At 30.1% G+C, this 15868-nt stretch overlaps 1 long non-coding RNA gene across 2 annotated transcripts; it reads right to left on the bottom strand.

The window, feature by feature from the left end:
• LOC108663361 lies at positions 3134–5110 on the bottom strand. Of its 2 annotated transcripts, none has more exons than XR_001929332.1 (4): positions 4959–5110; positions 4826–4886; positions 4363–4486; positions 3134–3170 (listed from the first exon to the last, which is right to left on the bottom strand). It is a non-coding gene; the product is annotated as an uncharacterized LOC108663361 (long non-coding RNA). The 2 variants fall into 2 exon arrangements; XR_001929331.1 differs by lacking the exon at positions 3134–3170 and adding an exon at positions 3177–3634.

Below are 15868 nucleotides of genomic sequence, written 5' to 3'. Positions count from 1 at the left end.
TAATTTTATCAATTTCTCTCTTCAGCATTCATCTGATATGCTCTCGATTTCTCTCTCTCGCATTTTTAGATTTCTCTTTCTTGCGCTTTCAAGACACCAAGAGATGGTTTTGATATTCTTGGGTGGATGGCTATTTTGAAAATTTGATTTTTAGGTATTTTGGATAAAACTAAAATGGTAAAAATAATCACAGATATTTGAAATAGCTTGTAATTGGAACAATTCAAGACTTAGACATCAATAAACTCAAAATTTTGAAATTTATAAATCTAGGTTTTCAAAAGAAATTTTTTTCAATTTTTAATCGAAATAGGTGTTTTAGATAAGAAAATTTATATTTTGATTTATGAAAATATGTTAGAAACACTTTAATCGGTACCAAATTGTCAAAAAAACAAAAAAAAATGAAGAGAGTTGAGAAGATTTGAAATTCTGGTTCGTAAATAACAACAACATTTTAGGTATTAAAGTGTAACAAAATATTTTTTAATATGACGTGTAACAATAATATTTTTTCAACATGACGTGTAACAACAATATTTTTTTTCAATATGGCATGTAACAACCTAACCATGGCGTATCACATATTTTTGTATATAGCGTGAAACAACCTAACCATGGCATGTCACATGTTTTTGTACGTAACGTGTAACAACCTAACCATGGAGTGTAATAACCTAAGCATGTCGTGTCACATGTTTTTGTACATGACATGTAACATGTTTTTGTACATGATGTGTAACAACCTAACCATGACGTGTCACATATTTTTGTACATGACATGTAACAACTTAACTATGGTGTGTCACATGTTTTTGTACATGGCGTGTAACAACTTAACCATGACGTGTAACAACCTAACCATGTCGTGTCACATGTTTTTGTACATAGCGTATAAACAACCTAATCATGGCGTGTAACAACCTAACCATGTCGTGTCACATGTTTTTGTACATGGCGTATAACAACCTAACCATGTCGTGTCACATGTTTTTGTATATGGCGTGTAACAACCTAACCATAACGTGTCACATGTTTTTGTATATGGCGTATAACAACCTAATTATGGCATATAACATGTTTTTGTACATGACGTGTAACATCATGGCGTGTAATTTTATTAAAAATAATTTTATCTAATTTGACTAAAAATAGTTAAAATTATAAAAAGGGTTATTTTTTGAAACATCTTATCATAAGGGTTATTTTTAAAAATGCCCTTATGAAATTTTATTAAATATTAAAGTGAAACCAACTATTGCATTCATAAGGAATAACGAGCATTTTTTTTTAAGAAGGTATTTGTATCTTAAAATATTTATGTGGTATTGAGTATAATTTTTTTTAATTGTTGACGAACAGTGTTAACAGTCAAAGGATCAAAAACATCATTTTAATACAAGATGGACCAAAGTGTCATTTTAAAGTGTTTTGAGGGACTTTTTGAATTTTACTTGATTTTATCATTATTTGAATAATTAATTAAAATATAAATAACTTAAAATTTAACCAAACAAAATGAACTTAAAATTACTAATATACAATGCTTTCACATTTTTTTTTTGAAAGTTATACAATGCTTTCACATTGTGTTGTTTATTAGGAAAAGAAGTTCGATAATAAATACATACAATTATAGTTGAATCAAAATTTTAAATATAAATATGTTGTCAATCATTCATAGTTATGATTATAATTATTATCATGATTCATGTTCTATTTGATAGTAAGATATTTATGAATGATTATTATCACATTAAATGATATATTGGAAACACAATTTATCTATGATAGATTGTATCACACTAAATGAGATATTGGAAACATAATTCTTTACTGAATTTGAAACTTTACTAATTATATTAAGATTTTTTTTTATAATTAGAAGAAGAGGGATTCGTTAATTATATTAGATTGATGGCTTCAGTATTCACCAATAAACACCTTTTTTTGTTGTTGATGCGCATTCATGATTAAAATTTGATTGTATAGAATTAGCTTTCTAGTGTTTTAAGTTTACTAGGAGTTGTTTTAATAATACGTTTAGAGTTGTAAAGTGGGAAATCAAAATTGAGATTTAGAAAAAGAAGAAAGGATTTATTGTTGAATCCTTACTGGCTTTTGATAATAAGAATAAAAAATCATTTCAAAAGTTTTTATAAAATTTTTTTAATATCAATGTTGAAAGCTTTCTTGTTAAGAGTATATATGTGTGTATGTGTGTTAATTTCATAATATACATCTTGATTAATAATAAATAGTTTCATCATTATCAATAAAAAAATTTGTATAACATATTAATGAATATGAGATCTCATTTAGAAAATCGGTGGTATTGTTTTTGTTTTTTCTCATATAAAACAAAGTAATATGCCAAAAATTCTATCTATTTCAGAAATAAATAGTATTATTATTATTATTATTATTATCATAAGCTCCTGAACTTTTATTTTGAGATATATAAGTTTTTGAACTTTTATTTTGTACCAGATAAACCATGAACTTAATTTTTATGCCACATAAGACCCTATACTTTTAATTTGTGCACAATCTAAAAACTTCATATGTGAATGGCAAGTGAGATAATTTTCAAGTAAATATTGATAAGCTATCATTTCTACGTTGAGTGTTTGAGTGAAAATGATGACGAGGAGATTGGAGACATTAGAAGGAAATTAAATGAGTAAAAAGAGATAAGTTAAAAAAAATGATGACATGGAAGATTTAAAATTTTTTTTTGTCACAACCCAAATCCCTGGCCATGACTGGCGCATGGGCTCAATGGGCATAGCCCACTAGGCCCAAGCAAGCTTCTTTATGAGATTTGTTCCTCATTCCATCCATCATCTTTAAAACTATGTGTTGTAATTCTCAACGATGAATGTTTCAGTAATATTTTATAACAATCGAATATTCATATTTATATTATCTCAAAGTGCCGTCATTCATTGTCGTCTCATAAGGGTATTATTATCAATCCAACATATACATACTTCATTTATAACATGACTCCTAGTGGTTTACATTACATATACATGTACACAGATAAAAGACTCTTAAATGTCAGCGGAGTGACTTTAAGTGAAGATACCGTTACTGAGATGCCATAGTACTTATCAAGAAGACGAGCATACATGGACACTCAATCTAGGTCCCAACTACCTCCGAATCTGAAAACATGAAGTTTAAAAACGTGAGTATAAACCCAATGAGTGAACATAAGAAGGGAATAAGCATATGATATGGAAAGTTTTAAAATCATGATGCACTTTTGCTAAAATCATGCAATTTAACTTAATTTCTTGTTAAAACCCCTTATTTCAAAACTTTGATTAGTCATCTCTTAGTGTTGAAAAACCCAAGATCAACCATGAAGATAAATGAGTGAAAACCATAGTAAGATATAAACAAGGTAAACATGATCGAAAGATTCTTGCTGTAGCGAAGAGGCATTCTTGCTGCAGCGAAATTCAGAGCACAGGTTTTTGAACCAAACCCAAGAGTTTCTCGTTGCAGCGAGAATGAATCTCGCTGCAACGAAAACCACAGTGAGCAACTCATTGCAGCGAACTCCAAGGCTGTTGTAAGCCCCTAACACCCGAGAATTTCTCACTACAATGAGAATGCAATTTCACTGTAGCGAGAAACAGAGCAATTAAGTCAAAAGAATTCTTGTTGCAACGAAAAACCATTTTTGTTGTAATGAACATCAATTCGGAAGCACTTAGTAATTTTTCAAGGTTCAACATGTAGGATGCAACATACATTACAAACCACACATTATACTCATAAACTTTCTATTGCATATGTATATATAAATATATATAACACAAATACCACCACCGTCTCACCAGCTCATGTGCAACCCTCACATCGTGCACATAGCTAGAGTCATTGTGTGCAACCCCACATCGCGCACACTATATATCATCATGTGCACTCCCTACTCGCACATTTCTATAACATCGTGTGCACTCCCTACTCGCACACTTCAATATCATCGTGTGCACTCCCTACTCGTACACTTCAACATCATCCTGTGCACTCTCTACTCACACACTTCAATATCATTATCCACACTTTCGTACCCCGTCATCACCGGCATGTGTATCCCCCACATCGCGCACACGCACAGTTATATCTATTACACAATATTAACTATCAATACACAACATATATATTTATATCAACATCATATAAGGCATAAGGATTCATCATATTGCACACTCACAACATAAAACATTTTAATAAAGCCTTGTTCCCATGCATAATTTTTAAGGAAATATCAAATAAAAATCATTCACACGCTTTGTCCAAATACTAATACATTTTCCAAAATATTTTCAATGCAAGTTCACTCACCTTACAATAGCAGGATATTACATCGCTATTTGTTCGGAGGCGTATCTAGCTATTCTTACTTCCCGGTTGCTCGTTATTTTCCTAAGTACACCACCACAGTACTCTACCTTTACTGTTGCAATTCCTAGCACCAATCCCAATTCAATATCTTTAGCGTACATCATTTATACTTCCCTTTTTCATTCAATCACAAATCCTTATTTAACTTAACTTATCTTGACACAATTTTTACCAAAGTTGCTTTTATCCCTTACTTGCATAATTCTTTAAATTATGATTACTAGCAACTTGTTTATGACTCTAACACATATATTAATCTTTTCTAAGGATATTTATCAAGTTCAACCATCCTTTCCACAACAACCACAATTTCTCACAATATGCCACTTAAAATGTCAACTACACAACAATACCCATTTTCTCAAGATTCCTCAACTACACTTAAAACATCATTTGTCTTTACCTTTATGGTTGCTTGACCTGTGCTTGCACTCCAATATTCCTTCAAAATATTAATCATCAAGCTGCCAAAATGATTCACACATTATTTCTCCAAGATTTAACCAACCACGAGCTTAAAACACAAAAATCCTTACCTTAGCTTGCTTGAATTACAAAACCAAGCTTTTCTTCCTTTCTTTCTGTTTCTTTCTTCTTCTCCTAGGGTTTAGATGTGCTGAAAATTGGGGTTAGAAGCTGCAGGTTTAGTGCCCAAAAAGTTTAGAGAAGAAAAAAGTAAGAAAAGAAAGGAAATGAAAAGAAACAAGGGAAATCACATGAAAAAATTTGATTTTCATGAACTTGAAATGAAAATGGCATTGGAAGCTTCAAGAAGAAGAAGATTCAAGAAGAAGAAGAAAATATCTTGCTGGAGGAGATAAGGACGGTCATGGCTGATAAAGATGAAAGGAAGCTTTGACCACACTTTACGTAAAATTATCGTTTTACCCTCCAAGTTTCTTCTCTTTTTAATTTAGTCATCTCAATACTCTTTTAACTTGAATTTCCTTCTATTATCTTTTTTTACACATGTACAAACGAAATATAAAGCTTGTACTTCAACGCAGTGTCTTCATAATATTTAAAATATAATTTTTTCCCGCGTTAGTTTTATTTAATAACGCGTAGGCCCCACTAGCTTCATTTTTCTCTGAAATTTTCTCATTCTTCCTCTCCCCCACTTACATTAACCGTATACTCCTTCTTCATGAAAAATTTTGACACTGAATAAAAAATTAATATTTTAATATTATTTTATTTTAAAATTTTTTACTTGTCTCCTTAGTAACCAAAATACCTTATTATGCCCCAATTCACTTCCAAATCACTTTTTATTGCGTAAATTCTTCCTCAATAAAAATATTATTATTTTTTTATTATTTTCTCGTGTGCGAAATATTTTATCTTTAAATACTCTTTTCACCTTTCCTCACATTTAAACATTATAATTAACCTCATTTGACATCTGATAAGCTTCATTAGCCACCATGTCAAAGTACTGGGTATTACATTTTTGTAAGAGATGATGTTGCAAATGAAAGTGATATTGATGATGCAATTGATAATATTGGAGGATATGGTAAAGGATATGAGATTGAGTATATGGATTTCGATGATCTTAAAGACTATGATAATGATTTCCAATATGAGGTGAACTTCTTTCTAGGAAAAATAGTTGTGTTTAACTTAGATATGATTTACATTGTATCATTTTAATATAAAAATTAAGTTACGAGATTTGAGAATAATAAAGTATTAAAGGAAACTGTTAAGAAATATATTTTTACAAAAGATGTTTAACTAAGGTTCATAAAAACTGAACTAAAAGAAAGTTAAGATAGCTTGCAAAGAAGTTTATCTATGTTGATATGAGCCCTACAAGCTAATCTATGGTTGTATGAAAATCACAAATTTAGATATTCAAGTATGACATTTTGTTATTTATAACAATATTGAAATAGTTCTTTATCTATAAGTTTGTAACTTAATTACTATTTATATTTATGTAGATAAAATCCAAGAAACTATATATGCCTTGCAAAGGAATTAAATTGTGATACAATTATGAGGTCTCTATGCATCAAAACATTGTTCTTAAAAGTTTGTGATCATTGTATTATTGAGACGGGACATCAATAATATTCAAAAATTAACATGTGCTTTGTTCCTTATTATGAAGTTAGCAACCACTTTCATAGGTTGAACAATAGAGATACTTAGAACTAGTATATGGGAGCTTGTCATGGTAGAGCAAGTTCACTAAACATGACCCGACATGAGAAGTGCATTTGATGTCTCACTCTAGTGTCTATGCAATACTTCTCAAATGTCAATCATGTAACTACTCCTTAGATTTGGTACACTAAGTTGTTTTATATGAAAGTACTATACTTTGATTTCATCTTTACGAATCCTATCAAAAATGCTAAATTAGGATACTTTTGAGTATAGTATGAAACATATGAAGGTGAATGAGTGGTAAAGATAGAAATCATCATCCCAAGTGATTTAAAGGGAAATATCTCATTAATTCTTGGTTGATATTAGTTTAATCAAATCCTTGGTCAAAGTGATTGGGAGATTATGAAATGACTTTTATAAGTTTCTATAAAGCTAATGATTTAACTGTAGGAACAAATATGGAGGTCAATAAGAGAAGACATTACACCAAGCTCTTATCATCTCTGAGATATATAATAAGGGAATAAATTACACTAATAGATTGTACACTAAAAGGTTGTCAAGGAACCTTTTGACTCTCCTAACAATTGGGTGGCCATGATGCATTGCTAAATGCCAATCTTGGTCTATGAAATTCAGTTGATTAATTTAAATTAATCGGTAAAGATTAATAATTCAATTTTATTGCTAACATGTTAAGATTTTAATAGGTCACACACATAAAGTTGCATTATGGGTTAAATTGGGAATTTGATGATTTAAGTTGGACTTAAATCATAAACTAGTTTAATTAACTAATAAGGACTTAATTAAAATGGTTTAATTAAGTGTTAAGGTCAATATTATAAAAGGTTATAATATTGAGGACTTTTTAGCAAACTTAATAAGTTAATTAACCTTGTATGAATTTATTTATATGTGAAACAATAATTAATGTATCAATTTATTTATCTAATAAATAAAATAATAAAATTAATTTTTAAAGGCATATGTCTATCTTTTACTTGCACTTATAACCAATAATACATATATTTCACACCCATTGACTCAAAGTGCTTTTCAAACATCTTTTGAGACAGAGATTTAATCAATGGGTTTACTGTATTTTTAGTTGAAGCAATATTTCCTACTATAACATCCTCTCTATTTATAATATCATAAATCAAGAGGTATTGCACTTTATGTGTTTCATTTTCTGGTGAGCTTTGGGCTTCACAACATAAGCTGCAGTTCCACTATTATTACAATAAAGAGTAATGGGAGAATTTATAGATGGAACAACTCCACACTTTTATACAAATTTTTGAATCTGTACAACTTACTTTCTAGCTTCACATGCAGCGACATACTTTACTTTAATGGTGGAATCTGTAGTATTATTTTGCTTGCAACTTATCTAAGTGATTACTTCTTTACCTAAAGTGAAAACAAACCCAAATGTTGATTTTCTATGATCCACATCTGATTGAGAATTTGAATATGTATAAGTTGTTAGAATTAATCTTCTCCACCAAAAACTAAACAATAATACTTAGTTCGATTTAGATATTTTAATATGTGTTTCACTATTGTTCAATGTTTAGGGCTTGAATTTCATTGGTATCAACTCACAATGCTGACTACATAATAGATATATGACCTAATACATAGTATGGCATACACAAGACTTCATACTGATGATGCATAAGGAAAGTTTTTCATCTTCTGTCTTTCCTTATGAGATTTATGAGACTTTTTTTAGGGAGATGAATGTCTATAGTATAAAAACCTTTTTCTTTGGAATTAATTAAACATGCTAAACTTGGTCAATGTCCTGTGAATATAATTCACTTGAGACAATCCCAACAATATTTTCTTTCTATCTTTAAAATATTTGATCTCGATTATATAGGAACACTTTACCAAGATCCTTCATAGCAAAATGATTAGAGTACCAAATTTTCGTTGATGGCATTGCACCAATATCATTCCCAATGAGTAATATATCATCAACATAGTCAACAAAAAATGTGACTATGCTGCCATTAACTTTCTTGTACACATTTGATTCATCCAAATTTTGTAAAAACCAAACGGTTTGATTGTCTCATCAAAATAAATAAGCATCTATCAATCCTTGAGAACAGTTAATCTACATTAGTTTTCTCATATATACAAGAGAACTCCATATCTTTAAATGTTTTAGATTAAGAACTTTTCCTGTTCATAATTAATATGGAATTTTAGAGACTAACTTTATTGGGACTCTATTTATTTAGGTCTCAAGATTTCCTGTTATCATTGAAACAAAGCTTCATTAACCTTTTCGTATGGATTTGCACCCGAGCATTTACCTTATTGGTTAGTGCATAATCCCTCTGCCTAAAGAGGAGAGTTTGAATCCCCCTTCACTTCCCTCAATTATAAAAAAAAAAACCTTTTCGTATGGATTTAGTTGACAAAAAAAAGTCTTATTTAACATTATTATTTAAAATATTCTAAGGTAAATTCATCTAGACCCTTTGTGATATGACATAACACCTTGAGATTCTTTTTTTCCATATAAAACCTTACGTTTTACTTCTGTTTCCACAGGAAGTAACAGTGTTAAATATTTTTATAAAAAGACAATAAGTCTTTTACATTTAAAATCTTCTTTCTTACATTTGAACCCTAAATTCTCAAATTTTTCTTAATTGAAAATATTAGAACGAATTGTAGTAAAATAATAATACTTGGTACTACATCTTTAACGCAAAGGAATACAAGGAAATGCAAATAGTAGTTTTAAATTAAAGTTAATTGCTAGCATTTAAATTTCAAATGGAAAAAAATGCTAATATAAAATATGGTTACTACATGACTAGATGGCATTCCAATTACGTGGACAAGAATTACGAAATCTTTTTATTTTTTTGTTTTTATTGTTAAGTGTGGAAATTGGAAAGAACAAACAAATAAGCTTTAGTTTAGCACTATTATTGTTCTTTTGGATATAAAGTTTTTCTTTGTAGTATTAATGAAGATTTTAATTCCCTATAACCAAAATTTATATAAATATACAATAGACCCTTTACACTCTTTTATATTGCAACTTTTGATACTTCTATTTATTGTTTATTTTTCTTAAGATTTAAAATAAAAATAAATAATTAAAAGCAAATGGAGTGAATTCAGGCCAATAAGCCTCTATACAGTGCTGAACAAAATAATTACAAAACTTTTAGCTAATCGGCTGGCAAAGCTTCTCCTTTCTATTATCACAGAAAATCAAAGTGGGTTTGTTGGTGGTCGAATGATTAGTGATAATATATTGCTAGCTCAGGAGTTGATAAGAAAACTGGACTAGAAAGTGAGATGAGGTAATGTAGCTTTAAAGCTAGATATAATGAAGGCCTACGACCAGCTTGATTGGAATTTCTCTATAGGATGCTACAGCAGTTCGGTTTCAATTCTCATTGGATTGAAATGATTCATCGTTACATATCTAACTGCTGGTTCTCTTTACTACTCAATGGCCGCACAGTGGGGTATTTCAAATTCGAATGTGGGCTGCGACAAGCGACTCCATCTCGCCACTGTTGTTCATTTTAGTTGCAGAATATCTGTCCAAAGGCTTAAATGCTTTATTTGCTCAATATCCATTTCTCCATTATTTGTCTGGTTGTTCAATGTTTGTGAGACATCTAGCTTTTGCGGATGATGTGATCATTTTCACTAATGGTTCTAAAATTGCTTTACAGAAAATTTTGGCTTTTTTACAGGAGTATGAAGAGATGTCTGGGCAACGAATAAAAGTTCAAAAAAGCTACTTTATTACTCATAGAAATATTGCTAACTCTCAGAGTCAGATCATATATCAAACTACTAGTTTTAATCATCGGTTTTTGCCTATCACATATTTAGGTGCTCCTTTATACAAAGGTCCCAAAAAGGTAACCCTCTTTAATGATCTTGTAGAAAAGATTCAAGAGCGCATTATAGGATGGGAAAATAAAATACTTTCCCCAGGTGGTCAGATAACACTATTGAGGAGTGTATTATCATCTATTCCCATTTACTTGCTCCAAGTATTGAAACCTTCTGTTTGTGTTTTTGAGAGAATTAACAGATTATTCAATAACTTTCTGTGGGGAGGTTCGACAACTTCTAGAAAAATTCATTGGGTTTCATGGTCGAAAATTACATTACCATTGTCAGAAGGCGGTTTAGATATCAAAGGCTTAAATGATGTGTTTAAGGCCTTCAGTATGAAATTTTGGTTCAGATTTCGGACCAATAATAGCTTATGGACCCAATTTTTGAGGGCAAAGTATTGTGCTGGCTAGATTCCGAGATATGTTGAACCAAAAATTCATAATTCCCTAACCTGAAAACGTGTGGTTGCTAGTTGTGCAGTCACAGAACAAAACATGAGATGGCGGATTGGACAGGGCAAGTTATTTTTCTGGCGTGATTGCTAGATGGGTGAGGAGCCATTGGTAAATCGACATCAGTCATTTATGAATTCAATGTCACAAGTATGTGATTTCTTTTCAAATAACACCTGGGATGTGGACAAATTAAAAGTTGTTTTGCCTGAGGAGCTAGTGCTTGAAATTTTGCAAATTCCTATCGACACAATATGTGAGGATGCGGCATTTTTCGTGCCTACTTCGGATGGTAGTTTCTCTACGAAGAGTGCATGGGAATTAGTTCGACAACAACGGGTAGTTAATCCGAACTTCAATTATATCTGGCATAAAAATATCCCTCTAACTACTTCATTCTTTTTATGGAGATTATTACATGATTGGATACCTATGAAGCTGAAAATGAAAACAAAAGGTTTCCAACTAGCTTCCCGATGTAGATGCTATAATTCTGAGGAATCGCTCATCCATATCATGTGGGAGAATTCGGTAGCCAAACAAGTTTGGAATTATTTTGCAAAATTCTTCCAAATCTACATTATTAATCATCGTACTGTTAATCAGATTATATGTGCATGGATATACTCTGGTGATTATTCTAAGCATGGTCACATCCGCACTTTACTTCCTCTGTTTGTTTTATGGTTCTTGTGGTTGGAACGGAATGATGCAAAATAGAGGAACCTTGGTATGTATTTAAATAGAGTGGTGTGGAGAGTTTTGAAACTTATTCACTAGTTATTCCTTGGGAAGTAGTGGCAAAAATGGCAATGGCGGGGAGATATGCAGATAGCTCAAGAGTGGGGGATAACATTCCAAGAGAACTCGCCTTTTCGTCCAAAAATTATTTCTTGGCAAAAGCCATCAATAGGTGAGTTTAAGTTAAATGTTGATGGTAGCTCTAAAAAGTTTCAGACAACTGCAGGAGGTGGAATCTTACGAGATCATGCAAGTGTAATGTTATTTGGCTTTTTTGAAAATTTAGGAGCTAAAAATTCTTTACAAGCGGAGTTACTAGCCCTATATAGAGGACTTGTTTTATGCCGGGAGTATAACATAACGAGACTGTGGATTGAGATGGATTCTATGGCTGTTATCTGATTGCTACAGGAGAATTATAGAGGGTCACATGATATCAGGTATTTACTGGTTTCTATCCGACAATTACTATCTCAATTTTCCTTTCGAATATCTCATATCTACAAGGAAGGCAACCAGGCAGCGGATCTGTTAGCGAACATGGGCCACAACCATCAAAATTTACAAATTTTCATTGTGGCTCAAGGCAAATTACGAGGAACATTATGATTGGATCAGAATAGTCTTCCTTATGTTAGATTTAAATAAATGTAAAAGAGTAGTACTCTTTACTAATTTTTTATGTTTTACTTTTATTTTTATGATTATTTCTTATAAATTTACCTTAGATCCTAGCACACAGATAAATTACTTATCATTTGCACCTAAAATTATTGCAAAGGTAGTAATCCCTGGATTAGGAATTTTATCCTTCCTTGATCATGTAATTCTGGAGGTTAGATTTCAGTCCCCTTCCTTGCTGTACTTATTTTTTACTATTAATAAAATGATTACAGGGTAGCTGGGATAAAAACAATTAAAAGTAAAGATTTTTTTGAGAATTATACAATTTTTTTGTTAATTACCAAAGAAAAATCTTTAGACTTTATTATTACAAGAGAGCTAAAGTATCCAGAAAAATTTTAAATAAAAAAAAAGATAAAATACCCTTATCTTCAAAGTTTTAATCGAAATTCTAAACGGATCTATTAGTTCTCGAAATGAACAATTCGTCTTTAAAAAATATTTTCTGCTTCACATATAAGTTCAACCCTTAGTCAATATGTTTCTATTAGTTTGATGACAAGACAAAATTAAAATAATAATTCTACTCTTTATTAAGTTTAAAAATTACTATGAAAGCATCGATTGGTGCTCCCTGAATTTTTTTTATTTTTTTAAAAATTATATAATTATAATTTTTTAAATTAATAAAAAAAATTTAATTTTTTCATATTTTTCGTTAATAATGTTTACACCTTTAGATGGAGTATTTAAATAACAAATTAAGAACAATCCTCAAAGATGGATCAATCTTAAATAGCAGATTAAGACAAGTTAAAAGCATCGTAGCGCACTAAAACACCAGTGCACAGTTTCTGCGCAGCATAAATCACGCACACAAAACTTTTCAAATTGTGCTTTCGACTGTCCGAACACAATCAGCCAGGATGCGTTCCACGACAAGTCACAAGCCATCATTAATATATCAATTTGAGCATGATCTGCGGCTCCCTCCACATGACACGTTAGTCAAACCAAATCTGCTAAAATCCAACCTCAATTAAAATAGGACTCTTGCTTAGCCTTACCAAATCAATTGAAAATCAAACTCAAGACTCCAGGAAAACAAAGAATCCGTGTAACCGGCGAACACCTTCCTTAGCAAGCTTATCCGTCTCATCTTTTCTCTTAATCTTCCAGCTCTTTATTAGAGCTTGAAAATTTGAAATTGCTGCGTTTTCGTCAACCAACTCAAAATCTTCGGTCCAAATTTTAACTTAAAATTCAAGAAGTCCAAAGTCGAAAAAGCTTTAGATTATTTTGAAGTCAATTTGTTTTCATTTTTTTACTTAAACCCTAAATCAAATGATTTAATATATTTAGGTACATAATGTTTATTCAACCGATTAGAAAGAAGGTAATTAGTTTTTTTTTTTTTGACCTTTTTGTTTTAAATCTTTAACCAACCATTTTTGGTTAATATGTCTAGATAAAAAAATAAACACACAAATTCTAACAAACATCATCTAATGTCATGTCATCTGCCATGTGATAGTGATATCATTAAAATAACACGTGACATAGTATAAAAGTGTTAAATGTATCCTTAACTAATAAAAGAGAAACTTATTTGACTCGAAATAAAAATTCATGAACTTATTTGAACGCAATAAAAAGATAAGTATTGAATTGACTTTTTTAAAATAGTTCAAAAACTTATTTAAGTATTTAGCTTATAACTAATCTTCGAGCATTTTATTAGTGCTTGAAAATTTGAAATTTGAATCAAATACTACTTGCATCTCCGTGGGGCATTTTCAATTAAAAGTAAAGTTATAATGAGTTAAAAGTAACCAAATAACTAACAAAAAAAGATTATTGTTCTCTAATTGGTAGAATTCAAAAATTTTGAAAGTAAATTTGAACGTCATTTTAGGAATTTATTTCGTCTAGTTTAGAGCAATTTATTTCGTATAACATTGGCTTTTAAATTTCAATTTATCACTTTTTACATTTTGAAAAATGATGTCATTTTTATTTTGTAGGTGAATGAAACAGTTTTTATTTCTAATATTTTCTTTTATAAATAAACTATCGTTTTCTCCATGATGTATGTGAAGCAACCCATTTACTTCTAAACCAATTCAAGAATATTTTGCTGATTTTTCTTAATTAAATATATAATAGTGGTGTCTAATTTGGTGTCACGCTCAACTTGAGGACAGTTGAAAGTTAAATTTCATTAGATATTATTTATTTATCTTCTATTTTTCTCTCTTAAATTTATGTTTACACATTTTTTTCTGTTTTTATCTATCCATATAACATAATGGTTAAAATTATTTTTCCTTTTAGTTTATCTTCTTATGTAATTTTTCATCCACATAGAAACGTGTCATAAAAAATAATTTATAAAAAAGAAAGTGATGAAAAATTATCTTCCACATAAAATTTTTAGAGTCTACGAACGGATTAGAGAATTAACCCATATTCCATTAAATATAAAATGAATATTATCGACTTATAAAGTGTAAATTTTTTTTGGTTAATGTTTTAAATAATAAAAAAATTCAATATTTACCTATAAAAAATTCAAAAAAGAAAAAACAAAAAATAAACCCACACGTTGATGAATGATGTTTGCGTAAAGTCTACCGCTCTTTTTCAAAATAGCCTATCACACCAAAAATTGTTAGACAGTAGGAGCTCCCATAGCCTAAACTTTGGTCGGAGCTTCTACAGGCAGACGTCCTGAAAAAAAGTAGGCGGGACAACTTTACAAACTGAAATACCATGCATTTTGGTTCATACACGTTGCAAAATATTAGTGGAGCCTGAGATTTTCTTTCTTCCATTTTTCTTCTTTTTTATTAAAAATCTCGGTTCCAGACCATCCACGAATACCGTGCCGCAGCTTCTACAACCATGCGCGTAAAGCCAGCTAGCCCCGGGTCCCAGCCAAGATGGGGCGGGCAATTGTGGTTGTCATTCTTTGGGTTTTCTTTTTTCTCAATTTCACATGTGCTCTGTTTGATTTATATATACATATATATATATATATATAGATATATGAGTTTTTTGAATAATAAGTATATACTTATTAAATGCTAAATTTTTGATAAATTTTATTTGTTAAATAAAAATAATAATTAACTATTTGTTTTGTTATATCTTTATAATAATTACTTATATTTTTTGGAATTTATTAAATCTATATCATGTAATTAATATTATTTTTTGTTTGAATCATTACCATTTCTAAATCATGATTTTTTTATCAAAATTATATTTCTTTGAATTATTAGTAATTTCAAATCATAGCTCCTTTTCTTCTAAAATATTTTGGTAAAAGAGATTTGGGAAACAAAAACAGGGACTAATAAAGTCTCTAATCCAACATAATTTTATGTATTTAATGCTTTTTTGGATTGAGTTTAAGTTAGTAAATATGGTTAATATTATTTTTTTTAAATTGTAATTGTGGGCTTACGGGACTATTAGGCATTGAACCACTAATTTATAGGACATAAATGCTGAGAATGTTGCATATATATATAATGTGTAAAGCTAGGTGATTGTATTTGAATGTAATAATTTAATATATATATATATATATATATATATATATATAT

This window comes from Theobroma cacao, chromosome 9 (assembly GCF_000208745.1).
Source record: "Theobroma cacao cultivar B97-61/B2 chromosome 9, Criollo_cocoa_genome_V2, whole genome shotgun sequence".
NCBI classification, from domain to species: Eukaryota; Viridiplantae; Streptophyta; class Magnoliopsida; order Malvales; family Malvaceae; genus Theobroma; species Theobroma cacao.
The sequence above is the reverse complement of the archived record's forward strand: the minus strand, read 5'-3'. Positions and strand labels throughout refer to the sequence as shown.